Here is a 14,155-nt window from a genome sequence, read left to right on the forward strand (position 1 = left end):
TTACTTCAGAACCTTATTTTTCATTCTCTAACTTTAACTCTATGCTCAGGATTTGAATTTGGACTGTAATACATCATTGAACTAAATCTATGTGACGGAGATAAAAGGTCACCAGGTTCTGTTCTTATTAAGGACCTTACTAAACTGATAACACCAATCACAGAAAACCCCTGAGGAAAACAAGAAAGCTGACATTCAAACTAACCCAAAAAAAAAACATGACACCTCACGCACTTACATGTACAAATAACTTATTTGCCAATTCACATATCCAAAACACCTAGAGGAGATTAGTGTTGCAGGGTCTTCCTTTTTCTATGCACAGAGCTAAACTGCTAACGATATACTGCGTGCAGTCCATTGAGTTGTGCAGTGTGGAAGCTAAGGCCATTTAAACAGTTATGCATGCACACACCACACACACACACACACACACACACACACACACACACAAAAAACATGCACAGACACAAGATTATATACACAATTTTACTAGCACAAAAATGCTAAAATTCAAGCCCTATTCACTGAAAAGGAAAAATGCCCCCCCCCCCCTCCTACACAGTGTATGACCTTGCACACAACACACAGACACTCATCAACTGTACATGTTGTACAAGTTTGAATGAACACATTTATGAAATATGACTTTATACCGCAACAGGTTACACACACTCTTGGGCAAAGATACATTGAATCTCAAAATACACACACATTGCAATGTATCAAGTGAAGAGTCAGAATCAAAATAATGGATATTACTGAGATTTGCTTTTTGACCTCAATGCACAATGCAAAAACTGAAATCAATCAATGCTTTGATTTTTCGCTGCAATACAAAAAAGTGATGGACATTATCATTATTACTTTTATCCTTACTTATATACCTGCAATAGGATCAAGCCCCCTCAGATATCTAATGTTACAGGCAGTGCCTATTTCTTCTCTGAGTAAATGTTTGTTCTTTCACTCCTCTCTAATAGAGCATACAAAGAATAAGAGGTCATTTAAAATTCTCATTACTCCTTTACTGTAGCAAGCCTATCTTTTGATGTTGATATTGCAATTTCTGTTCAGCTGTAGTAAAGTAATTATCACAGCAGAAATGTGCGTTACATATAACTGTAATAATAGTAATAATAGTTTTCAACACAAAAATCTGACACTGACAAAAGAGCAACCTAAAGTTATCCTTGGCCTCGGCTGTGTGCCATTTCAGCAAAGTTTTACCATTTTGACTGATGCAAGGTAATTAACACAAAGTTATTTATTGGCTGATCAACACATCAATGAATTCATGTGGGTGCAGGAAATATGGTGTTTTACCACCATCTGAAGTGTGCATACAATCCATGCCAATGTGATCAGGAAAGGTGACAAGGATAAATATATCTGACACAAGGCAAAATAAACTAAATGTAAATATATATATTTTTTCAACAAAAGGGAAAAATTGAACACTATGTACAAAATGCAAGGTCACTCTAAGATGTTTAATGTTATTAAGACAGCCAACAGTCCTTGATTTCTCACTGGTAATTAGAAAATATAAAACAATTTTGGGTAGGAGAGAAGTTATATTACGCCTCAAAGTCTTGTTGAAAAATATAAAGCTGATGGTGCATCAACAAGAGTCGGTGTCTAAAGTCTGTGTACGTAGTGTGGATGTAGACATTTTGGTCCTCCTGTTCCTTTAGTAAAGGTCCACGCGCCTCTCCTCTGTCGAAGGTGTGTTATGGTTGTTCAGCAACATTCCTCTGATAATCCACAAACGGTTACCAGACCCACCTGTATGCCTGTTTCCAGAGACGCACTATCCGCCCATCTTTTCCCCAGAAAGCTTCAAGCCGCGGGACATGCCTGGTGCGGTTTGTCTGAACCCAAATAACTTCTCCACGCGGGGTAAAATACGCAACTGCAGATACTCCTTGTTTCACCTTCTGTATCTTTATCATGCATCTGCTGCAGAGATTTGCTTCTAGGGATTTTTTCTTTATCACAACCCGCAATCTGTAGTGGCATCTTATTAAAATAAATACACAGGAACCACATTTATGCAGTGCAACTCGGTGTTTAAATCCTGCGCAAAGTTCAAAGCAAATTGTTCCCCACCGTAGGATTGGCTGACGAACGGTCCCGGACTGACAATTTTTCTCTGCACTCTGCCGTCTAACCCGAAATCTAACACTGCAACACATTTGACCACCACAAAGGAATATGTTATATTTGACCTACCTTGACGAGTTGGATCCTTCAAAGGTTGCGCACAAATCTTCAGCCGCTGGAAGTTTGACTTAGTCTACTCCTGATCCCTCGGAGGAGTCGCACTGAGAGAGAGGATGGGCGCCACTGCTCTGCGTGCCAGCTCCGTGGATGTGTGTGTGAGTGAGAGAGTGCGTGCATGTGAGTGAGAGCGAGCGAGAGAGAAACAACAGACGTGGAGAGCTGTAGCCCCTTGCCAAAGGATGCTTCAGTCTCCTAGCAACAACAATCGATCTGGCAAGGAGACAATTTTATTGGATAAAAAGAAAAACTTAGCCATCCCCCCCCCCCCCCCCCCCAGCACATGTTTACCACTCAGAACAACAACTCTTTTTCACCGAGGAGAGAGAGAGAGAGAGAGAGAGAGAGAGAGAGAGAAAGAGAGAGAGAAGGAGGGGAGAGAGAGAGAGAGAGAGAGAGAGATGATCCCAGTTGAATGTTTAACATATGTGTTTGAGGTGCAGGATGACGTACAGAATCCATTTGCACCAATCCATCCTGACTCAATATATATATATTGAGGGGAAAAAGGAAGAATTTACCATCCTTTTTATTTTATGCAAGCTCCATCAATGTTTTAACACAGCATCACACTGCACAAAGTCAGTGGATAATAAGAGCAGCAATAAACATGAAAATCCTGGCATTGGTTCAGTGTGAGAGATATAGCACATCCAAACCTAAACCCCCTTAGTGACGAGAAGTATATCCGAAGCCTATTACACACCACACTAACAGGAGGCATGCTACACTGCAACCACTCACACATAAGGTATACTGTATTCTCTACAAGTTAGGCATATCACTCATCTTGTTCCCCCTTATTTTTTTCATCATGAGAACACTGGCACTCAGTGATATATGTGTGTGTGTGTGTGTGTGTGTGTGTGTGTGTGTGTGTGTGTGTGTGTGTGTGTGTGTGTGTGTGTGTGTGTGTGTGTGTGTGTGTGTGTGTGTGTGTGTGTGTGTGTGTGTGTGTATGTGTACATACTCATCTGTTCATACTTGTTTGTATGATTATGCACATGAAGTCATTAGAATGCAAGTATGCAAGTGTGCAGCTCCTATTGAACAGAAAATCCTCTTCACGCATGATTGAGTCACAGAGCGCCCTCAACACACACACACACACACACACACACACACACACACACACACACACACACACACACACACACACACACACACACACACACACACACACACACACACACACACACACACACACACACACACACACACGCACATGCAGACACAGGCACTCAGTCTAGAGGCCTGATTTCAGTATTGTAAAGTTTGTCAAGTGCATAGAGACACTGTCTGAGGGCTTGCTTAAAGCAGTTTTTTGATTGCAGCTACAGGCCAGTGTATGTTGTTTTGCCTGTTTTGTATGCAGATGTTTAAGGAAAGGAGGCGGGAGTTCCTGACTGGCTCATGTGTTTTTCATGTACCCACTGTGTGACACCATATGGCATAAGGAAACTGTCTCAGTGGACAAGCTTAGGATGGGCAAAGATTGATTAGTTAACTGAAGAAGTAAGGGTAAGAGCATCCACTTCACACCTCTGTGACTCACAAGCATGCACAGGCATGAGGTGGAAAGAGGGAACACCCCCCCCCCCCACACACACACACACACACACAAACACACGCACTAGCAACTAAGTGTCAGTCACAGCTTTCCCGAATTTCATCCCTCATCCCTGCCGCTCCGGCTCACAAATACTGGCTACTCTAATAAAGAACCCATTGTCTGCATGGCTTGCATATATGCAGAAAGCCCAGAAAGCCAGCTTTGTCCCATAAGGGTCCCTCAGTGAGAGAGCTTTGTGCGCAGCCTTTCCCCGTAGACTGAATCACTGCACAGCCGAAAAGCAGAAAGAAAGAAAGGCTGATTGAGGGAGACAGATAGATTCCAATGTGACAGATAGTAAATACGGTAAAGTTGAACTTCACTTTATTGAACCATCTACAGGCATTAAGCACAGAGTGTGTGTGGTTGCAAAGCTAGTGTGCAGGAATTTAACGTTGTGCTTTATCAGGGTGAACTGCTACAGCTCATGCAGCAAGAAGTGGGTCCACCGGGATTATGTTTCCTTCTCCTTTGATTCCCCAGAGATTGTTTGTGTCCCGCGCTAATAGCATTAGCCATGCTTCATTTCCCATGGTCTTCTGTCCTTTCTTGGCCTTGTGATGGATGGAGCTTCACACAGAGCAGTGAGTGTGCTTAGAAGTGTGCCCAGTGTTGGGCAGACAACCGGGCTGGTTACGACCAGAAGCTTACATTTGCTTTGGTCAGTGTGGTCACTTGTGATGTGGCCAAAAGGACTTCCTTATGATGACCATTGTACAGGTTAGGACAATGTATGTTTCTGACATTTAAAAAATCACAACATACCTATCACACAAAAAACTCCCACTGTGGTTTCACTGCAACTCAATTACACAACATAAAATTGCTTTCATTAATTGAGGTTATGTTTTAAGGTTTGAGCGTTCTTATTAAATATTTCCACTCCAGATGGGAGAGTAGAACTTTCAATGGACGGACTTAATCAAGCTCTGAATCTTACCACTACAATTTGTAAAGTCTTACATTATAAAAACAAATTAAACTGAGCACCTGTTTGAGGAACCATGTAGAATTGTAATCACACTTGATTACACTACACCAAATCAACAGGCTTCATGTATAGTATCACAAGAAAGCACAAATTAGTCACAAAAACCATGTCGTTAATAAAGCTTGGAGTTACCCCCTCTCCAACTACAATCTATAATCTTTTAAATTGCTGTGTTTTAATCTGTTTATCCATTTATTTTACATGGTTACTTGTACCTTGCTACCTTTGACCTGGTTCAAGTAGTTAATTTACAATATCATTGATTTGACTGTCTATGGGAAGAATGAGCCAACATCACAGTTAGATTATACACAACAGTGTCAATGTACAGCAGACAACTTTAAACAGTGGCTATATTTGAAATTATTATAAGGCATATCAATGTCTACTGAATGTGATTTGAATGGCTGAGTTAAAAGGTGTGAATATCATATGGTCGGTAATGTTGTTTGGGCTGTTTATGGCTCCTTACAGGGGGTTGGTCTCTAATTATCTCGGTTACAGAGGCATGGCCAACAGACTGCAGGCCACACACTCTTCACAGGACGTGCACTGACCTGTCTCATGTTCGTCTGCTCGCCAGTCCAACACACCCACACACACACACACACACACACACACACACACACACACACACACACACACACACACACACACACACACACACACACACACACACACACACACACACACACACACACACACACACACACACACACACACACACAAACTTTACTTGCTGTTATAGGATCAGAACAAATTGTTTTCCCCCATATCTTTCTCTAAGTTTTATCAAATGTTTATGTTTTTTTCATAATACGCTTCGCACAGTTTCTGTCTTTTCTTGCATTTTTGGCCTCATGGTTGAAGGACTTTAAGCACAAAAAGTTCGTAGCCATAATGCCAAAATATTCAGCAGAGATCTGTGTTACTTGCGACAGAAGGAACAACAAACTTTGGAATCTGGGTGAGAGTCAATGTGCTTTTAAGAAAAGGCTTTGTGTTCCCTGGTGAAAATCAGAATAGAATGGAAAACGATGAGCCACTATTTGGGATGTTTCTCTGTAATAAAATAATAATTCTTAACAAATGCAAATGCAGAAACACTCCAGGTGTGTTTGCATGTACATTAACAAGTGTACAAATGCGCGCACAAACTGACAGACTGTGTACACTATTTGATTTGGCCTCTCCTATGAGCTTTCTCACCACGACCACAATTCATTAGTAATTGACCGCAGCAGCCTCACTCATTAAACATTAAAAGGCTACTGGTGAATAATTGATTAATGATATGAGGCGATCTGCACCAGCATTCTGACAATAAGAGTGCATGGATGAGAGGAAGAAGAGCCCCAACCAATGCAACGCTTAAGCAAAGGTTCCGACATATTACTCACTCACTCACTCACTCACTCACTCACTCACTCACTCACTCACTCACTCACTCACTCACTCACTCACTCACTCACTCACTCACTCACTCACTCACTCACTCACTCACTCACTCACTCACTCACTCACTCACTCAGTCACTCAGTCACTCAGTCACTCACTCACTCACTCAATCACTTACTCACTCACTCACTCACTCAGTCACTCAGTCACTCAGTCACTCAGTCACTCACTCAATCACTACTCACTCACTCACTCACTCACTCACTCACTCACTCACTCAGTCAGTCACTCACTCACTCACTCACTCACTCACTCACTCACTCACTCACTCACTCACTCACTCACTCACTCACTCACTCACTCACTCACTCACTCACTCACCCACTCGGTCACTTGGTTGATGCTGCATCTCATTTTATACACAACCACTACCCAATTTCTTTAGCAAACACTCTGCAGTTTGTTAGTCCCAACAGGTACTCATGGTGTGTTTTTGTGATTATTGCAGTCCAGCATCTTTGTTTGTCCATGTGTTATTGTAAGATGTGTTGGATGGGTTGCAAGGTTGCTGCAGCGAAATAAGGAGGATGATAGAGGGTGGATACACAATCTTCATAACCCAGAATTTCACTGGTCCCTTTCGCCAGGCCAATATAATTTGTCAGTGCCTTTTGGAAATGCTAAACATAAAAGTTGTGAAATAAACCTGTTTCCTGCTTTGACACTGCTATGGTTAAGGGGTGGTAAGATGTACACTGAAAAATGACTTAAAAGTAAAGAAAACAGGGTTGAAACATTAAGCTTCATTCAAATTGGTAGTAGTATGACTGCTGAACTATCCAATCCAACAATTGACAATTCACTTGTATAATAAAGGAACAAATATCCGCTTTTATAAAACTAATAATGTTATATATTCATCCTATATGCACATAAACGGTTGTCTTTTATTAAACTATATCATTCAGTGAATTTGTCTCTTTAGAGCTTCCTGCATGCTTAAAAACATGAATAATCTGTGCTTGTTATCAAATTGGCCGCTTCTAAAGGCATTAAATCCTTGATTGTTTTGGCCCTTAAAAGCCTTCAAGCATTCCTATTGATGGGAATTTGTCATTGAAAGTGTTTAACCAGAGTTTCATTAAAGTTATCTCTCATTAAGCTGATTGGACGTCTAGGAAAGGCTGGGCTTCTTTAAAGTGTAAGAATAATGCAAATTAAGTTTTACTTTAATACAAATGAGGGGTTTCACTTTAGTGACAATGTTTCTAAACTGACTGTTAATAATGTCTGGTTATAGGGTAATATTTTGCATACATTATTGACATTACCAAATTCATTCTACTGAAAAGGTTACGGCTTAAAGGTCGCCTATTATGCTATATTTGAACAATATATTGTAGGTCAATATATATACAATGCATACATATGTAAAGTGTTTTGCTCAAAATACCAAACAGATCACCCATTGTATCATGCCTCATACCCCTCTATTTCAGCCCTGTTCCAAAAGTGCTGATTCTGTGACTGTCGCTTTAAATTTGAGCTGAGCTGAAGCTGGGCACGCCCCTTTGGAGCATAGTGCAGCTCTCTGTCTGAAGAGAGAAGTTTCTAACGGAGATACTCAGCTCAATGCTGCCCTAATTAAACCCCATATTATGTTCCAAACCACACCAAGCGTTATTCCTGAAACACTTCTCAGTGTTTACCACTAGGACAGTGACATAATATGTATTATATATACAACAATTTGAAGTCCCTCCTGCAGACATCCTGCTGAATACACAGAGACAGAAGCTGAGCGAGGGGATTCCGCTTGTGAGTGTATATTGCGGACCATAGGTTGAGGTGTGTCACGTGGGTGAGACATTGCCAGGAGTTCAATGTAAAGCCAGCCCACATTTTCGATATGATGTCAAGTCTGCAGCAAATCTCGATCAGCTCGTTTTTACCCCCGTTTTTAGAGATGTGGGTAAGGAGGAAAAGGGTTGTATATTTACTGACACTTTGTGAGTCTCCTTACACACCGGGGACACATATTTATGTATAAAAGACATCAACAAGTGCATTTTTTGTATAATAGGGGACCTTTAATGTGATTCAGTCAACTACTGAAAACAAATACAATATTTTCCATATTAAAGTCGGATACGAAACACACATACACCACCAGTGATGGGCAAGTTACTTCCAAATTGTAATACAGTACATATTACTTATTACTGTCTTTTTAAAGTAATAAGTTACATTGCATTATTACTGTCTCTGAACTGTAATGCGTTACACTACTTTTGCGCTACTTTGAGTTACTTTCACCAAACATAACCACAAAAGTATGGCTTTTAAATGCTAACATGTAGTTTATTGCAGTTCATTAATTAAAGCTATCTATGGCAGTATGCTAAAATTAAACGTAAGCTCCGTTTAAGTGGGCTCAATAATATTTGATACTGGTAACATGACGTCTGTGTTTGTTATTAACATGTTAGTGGAGCCTCTGCACGGCCCTGTAACCTGCTGTATATGAACAAGTCTCTATGGCAACGTTAGCTCACCTTGTCATTGGTGTGTTAACGGGGATTTGGCTGACAAGCTTTCTAAAAGCCGGCGATTCCACAGAGGACAGAGGATGCATATCTTCAACACTGTGCCACGAGTCTCTTAACTTCTCGGGGTTCAACCAGCATAGCAGACCGAGAGAGAAAGTTACCTTCTGTTGCTTTGGCCTGCGCGCACTCCTGTCTCTTTTCTTTTCTCCAAGCCTGCAGCTCTCCATTGCTATCAAGCAGCTCTCAATCGCGAATCTGTTACTGCAGCCCTCTTAACCAAGCAGGCTTACTGAGTTACTATTCTACCGGCACAATTATTTCTCTGGTGTCGGAATGTTTGTGAACTCTTAAAAACTAAACACCACATCATTTCGGGTTAAAATGTGTTGTAACTGCGTTACTGAGAATTGTAACGGGTATTATATTACCCACATTTCAGAAGTAATGTGTTATATTACTGTGTTACAGCAAAAAGTAATACATTACTGTAACTCCGTTACTTTTGTAACGCGTTACACCCAACTCTGTACACCACACTCACACACTCACACAGTACACACATGACACTCAGGGAGTGAACATTATGATAATAACAGTCATCTAGCAGCGAAAATAAGAGCTTGATGTCTCCTCACTGGAGTCAAGTGGAGAGAGCACGAGCTCATCAGAGAAAGAATAGAGTGAGATATGTCCACTGTCAGAGCTGATGAAACTCTCCAGGACTTGGCAGGGGCTGGTCAGAGAGGTGCTCCATGATGAATAGGGGGCAGTCTCACCCCCTTAAATCAACCGTGTGCATGTTTGTGCATGTTAGTGTGTGTGTGTGTGTGTGTGTGTGTGTGTGTGTGTGTGTGTGTGTGTGTGTGTGTGTGTGTGTGTGTGTGTGTGTGTGTGTGTGTGTGTGTGTGTGTGTGTGTGTGGGTGGGTGGGTGTGTGTGTACATGCTGTCTGTCTTAGCTCATGACACTCAGTTCATTATCACACATTTTAATATTTAATTTTGTGATTTGATAAAAGATGATGTTTCATTAATGAGGTGATCCATCTCTGAATATCAAGACTCATCCAAACCAGAGCAGAACTGTGATCCTGAAATGTCTACACATCTCATCCTTCTTTTGCTTGGAGATGCAGCATGCTGTTTCCACATTTCCACATATATTTTTAGCTTATCTCTTAATCAGTTTTATCTTGCATGAGATTTTGTTATCTGCTTGTGCTTGTATTCTTTAAATAGCACTGAAATCATTTCATCCCTGTCCATTAATCTCCCATTTGGTTAATTATCACAGTTGCTAATTACAAACCTCTCCACAGAAGTAGACCTCCTATGCCTGTTTTCTTCCCCTATTCTTTCCCTCCATTTCCTCCCCTTTCTTTTGTCTGTTGCCATTCGCAACATGGCAACAAGACAGTTGGACAGAAAACTTTAAATAAACGGAAGTTTAGTCGAGACAAATTGATTAAAAATGGCTGGGAACATGTCCAAAACTCAGGAGATCTTAAGTCCTGAGCAGACAGTGACATTGGAATAATCTATAGCCCTGCCACAAGATTACACCCCCCCTCTTTATAAGTGGATGCCTCGGTTGGTGCTGGCTATGCATCCCTGGCTGTCATGCTGTTTTTTTCTGCCCATGAAAGTCGCACCAGGATGGCTGCTCTGAGAGAGGTGCTTTGAAGAGCTGTCCAGGTGAGAGCTTGGCAATGGCATAGCTTTTTCTGCTCTTGCACAACACAGAGCGCCCTTCAGGGACTCAAATTGCCCTGCAGTGTTGTGGATAATACTCAAATCCACACTAAAATTATAGACACACACACACACACACACACACACACACACACACACACACACACACACACACACACACACACACACACACACACACACACACACACACACACACACACACACACACACACACACACCGTTCCTTTACATATTAAAATAGCAAGTTGGACCAAACGAAAAGGCAGGAAGACAATGGCGCTGGCATGATATCTTCCCTTGGTACCATTTCAAACACAGCTGAAAAAAACAAACTCAAGTGCTATAACTATTTATTTCCCTCTCTGGACTTCAGCTCTCCTCTCAGTCCACCTCCTTTTATTTCCTCTACCCATTCTATCTTAAGCTTGGCTCTCCTCTCCTAATAAGTACAAAATAGCCAGACTACAGAGAGTGTGTATACGTGTTATTATGTGTATCTAATTATGTGTGCCTTTCTATTCAAAGACACTGTGGAGAGGCAATTTGGTGGAGTGAAAAGTGAACTCATCCCTTGACAGGTCCCCGGAGGTGCTCCCAAAATGTACTAAATGTTGATACAAAGAGTCGACTCGAAGGACAGATGCAAAGGACTGTGGTTACCTCACTGGGCAATGCTGTGATTTTTTTTGCCTCTAGTGTCCCTCCATCTATCTGTGTGACAAAAGGAGCTCAGGCACTACCTAGGAACCAACTGGACCCTATTTTTTGACTCAGTTTAAGAGCTCAGAGTCGATAAAGACCTGCTGAGGTCATGGGAAGTATTGGTTCTCTTACACACATCCCAAACTGCTTTCATACAAAATAAAATAAATCTACCCCCTGTGCTATAAAATCCTTAAGTTTTCCACATTTTTAGTGCTTTATGAAACCTTTAATGCCACAAAGTAATGTAAGTGATATTCGCCCTCATTGGTCTGGAAGGGAAAGATCATTTGGATGTCATTTCTTGGTTGCGTAGGAAAATTCAGCATGTTTGTTGATGATAGGTCTTGCAGATTCTTTATAAAAAAATGCACGCTTCACTTATGTCTTCAACATCTAGTTATCTAGCTGAGACTGGTCTACGATTTGAGTGCCAAGCCAAGTGGGCCCAAAAGACAGTCAATGCATTAATTTATGCACCTCGTTGACGGCCACATCTATGATATAATATTCACATACTGTAAGCAACACGCCAACTTTCAATCACACATCACATAAATAAAGAAGTGCAAACAAAACCTTTCAAGTGAACCATGTGCATGCATTCACCTCCTGTACATACGCAAACACAGTGGACAGCTATCAAGAGTTAACTAAAGTTACGTGGGTAATAAATCACACTGCTCACATTATCTTACAGATGAAACAATACATAAAGCTCAGAATGTATATTATTCATGAAAGTGTGTGCGCGCCTGGGTAAGCCTGTACACATTTTTCTTAGGACTATAAGATATTTTTTTTTCATTTCCGGTGTGTGTTTGTGTGTGTCTGTGTCTGTGTGTGGGGTGAGGGGATATGTGTCATAGAGCCTTGGGGGTACAATTTCAAATCGCAGCCTTGAGGTGGCCTCCAAACTGATCAAGTTAAACAAGCCAGTTACTGTGGTGCACCAGGTGAGCCTATGTGAATAGATGATAGCATGCTTTATTGGCTGCGAGGGATTGAGATCAGCTCAACATTATTTTCTTCTTCAATGACATTTCTTAGTTTTTTTTAAAAAACAACTACAATTCCTAGTTTTTATGTGTGGCCAACATGTTTTTAGTCTTGCTGCAGAAAGAAGTGGATTAATATTGTTTACATTTGAGGTGTAAAATATGCGCCTATCAGCTTCCCACACAATCTTTAAGGGAATATAGGAAGAAAAATTGGTAGAAAACTAAATTCTCTCGTAGTAAGTAAAAGAAAACCACAGTAATGGTCCGAATGCAAAGAACAAGTGATGCAAACACTCAAATCCACTTTTCACGTATACATTTAAAGGAATATGTCACAATTCTTCAACACAAACAAATAGCCTTATGTTGTTAGCATACCTTCTGCAGTCTAGTGGACGATATTTTGTTCAAGCGGGGCTGAGAAGTGAATCTGCTTTGCGTGCTGGGGCACAGTTTTTAGGAGCAGGTCTGGAATCAGTTTCATGTCTAAATTAGAGCACTCAGTAGCAACACATTGTAAATGAGTCTTAATGAGTTTCCCAGCCTGTATTTTCTGCACTGTTAGACAGCCCTATGGCAGCAGTGAGATGTCAGCCGTTCCTGCTGGGGCTAATATCCTCCAACCACCATGATGACACTGCCACCAGTCTTTCACATACACACAGGTAATTGCATGCTTCAGGCGTATATATATTTATATACGTGTGTGTGTGTTAGTGTGTGTCAGCTTGCTGCCTTAACTAGGAGATCCTGTAGGAGAGTGTATCCGGCATGATGCAAAGAGGAGTAGGATAGTTCTTTCAGAGGGTAACTGTTGACAGCACATGAATTATACCCTAACAGTGTGACGACACTGCATGGATCAAAGTATGTGTAGGTGTATTTCAATGTCTTTAGGTAATTTCAAACCCATCTGTGTGTCACATTTTCAACACAACTCATGTAAATGACATTGCATTTTAAAACACCATCTGCTGTTATATATCTTCCCAAATAAGATACACACATGTTCTAAGTGGAACATAATTTTTAGAGCATGAAGCAGTAATCGTCTCATGACTCATCTGAATACTAAATCTCTCTCTTTAAGACTTCCATGCAAAAAATCTCAAATCCTAATGCGTGTTGCTAAATCCCAAAACAAAAATCATGCACGTTTTTTTTCATTTGCCACAAAGACTTCAAGATCTTTTAACCGAGAATGTGGGGCAGCATACATTAATCATAACGATATCGAGGGGAGTGACAGATACTCATATCAGCATTTACATAAACAAGTGGAACAGGGTATGAATTCAAACGACGTACCATAAAGTATGAATGATACCAGACAGGAATTGTACCACAAATGCTGAAGAGCATGAGCTTGTAGGTGACAGACACTCTAAGCAGCAGGCAATGTAACCCAGAATAAACTTGATAACAAAACACAGCAGTCCCCTTGTCTTCTGTGGGTCAATCTGACAACTCTAATTGCTTGTGTCTGAGGATACTTGTCTTCTGATGTTTTGTTAGTACTAAAGAGAGGGTTTCTACCTCATATGGATTTAACATGTCTGCATTCAAATGGCACCAATTGATCTATGAATAGAGTGCTATTGTAAAATGTTTAGGGGATGAGTGCCAATCTAATAAGGTTGCTAACGGTATGATGAATAGAGCCTCACAACAGCTGTACGCACTGTAATCTGGGAGTGTTGCGTCACCTCTTGCAGCTAATCTTCTTATGGGGAAAAAAGCAAGGATCAAGGATGCTACTCTGGTGGAAAAAGAGGATTAAAATACTCAAATTGTCTGTGAGTATTTCTGTCTTTCTGATTAGCTGTCTGTCTTTTCTTTTTTGTCTCTTTCTGTATGTCCATCTGTCCCTGTCTAGCATGCACAAGCATTGGTCCAAAACTTTGGTCC

At 40.9% G+C, this 14,155-nt stretch overlaps 1 protein-coding gene across 2 annotated transcripts in view; it reads right to left on the minus strand.

Annotated features, from left to right (window-relative positions):
- The window catches only part of grm3 (glutamate receptor, metabotropic 3), a 37,811-nt gene extending 35,467 nt beyond the window's left edge, over positions 1 to 2,344 (minus strand). Inside the window, exon 1 of one of the 2 annotated variants that reach the window (XM_063874571.1) lies at positions 2,236 to 2,344. The gene's annotated coding sequence lies outside the window, so the exon portion shown is untranslated. The remainder of the gene's footprint in view (positions 1 to 2,235) is intronic. The other variant, XM_063874563.1, reaches the window with a different exon arrangement.
- Positions 2,345 to 14,155: the final 11,811 nt, after the last annotated feature.

This window comes from Eleginops maclovinus, chromosome 2 (genome assembly GCF_036324505.1).
Source record: "Eleginops maclovinus isolate JMC-PN-2008 ecotype Puerto Natales chromosome 2, JC_Emac_rtc_rv5, whole genome shotgun sequence".
NCBI lineage: Eukaryota > Metazoa > Chordata > Actinopteri > Perciformes > Eleginopidae > Eleginops > Eleginops maclovinus.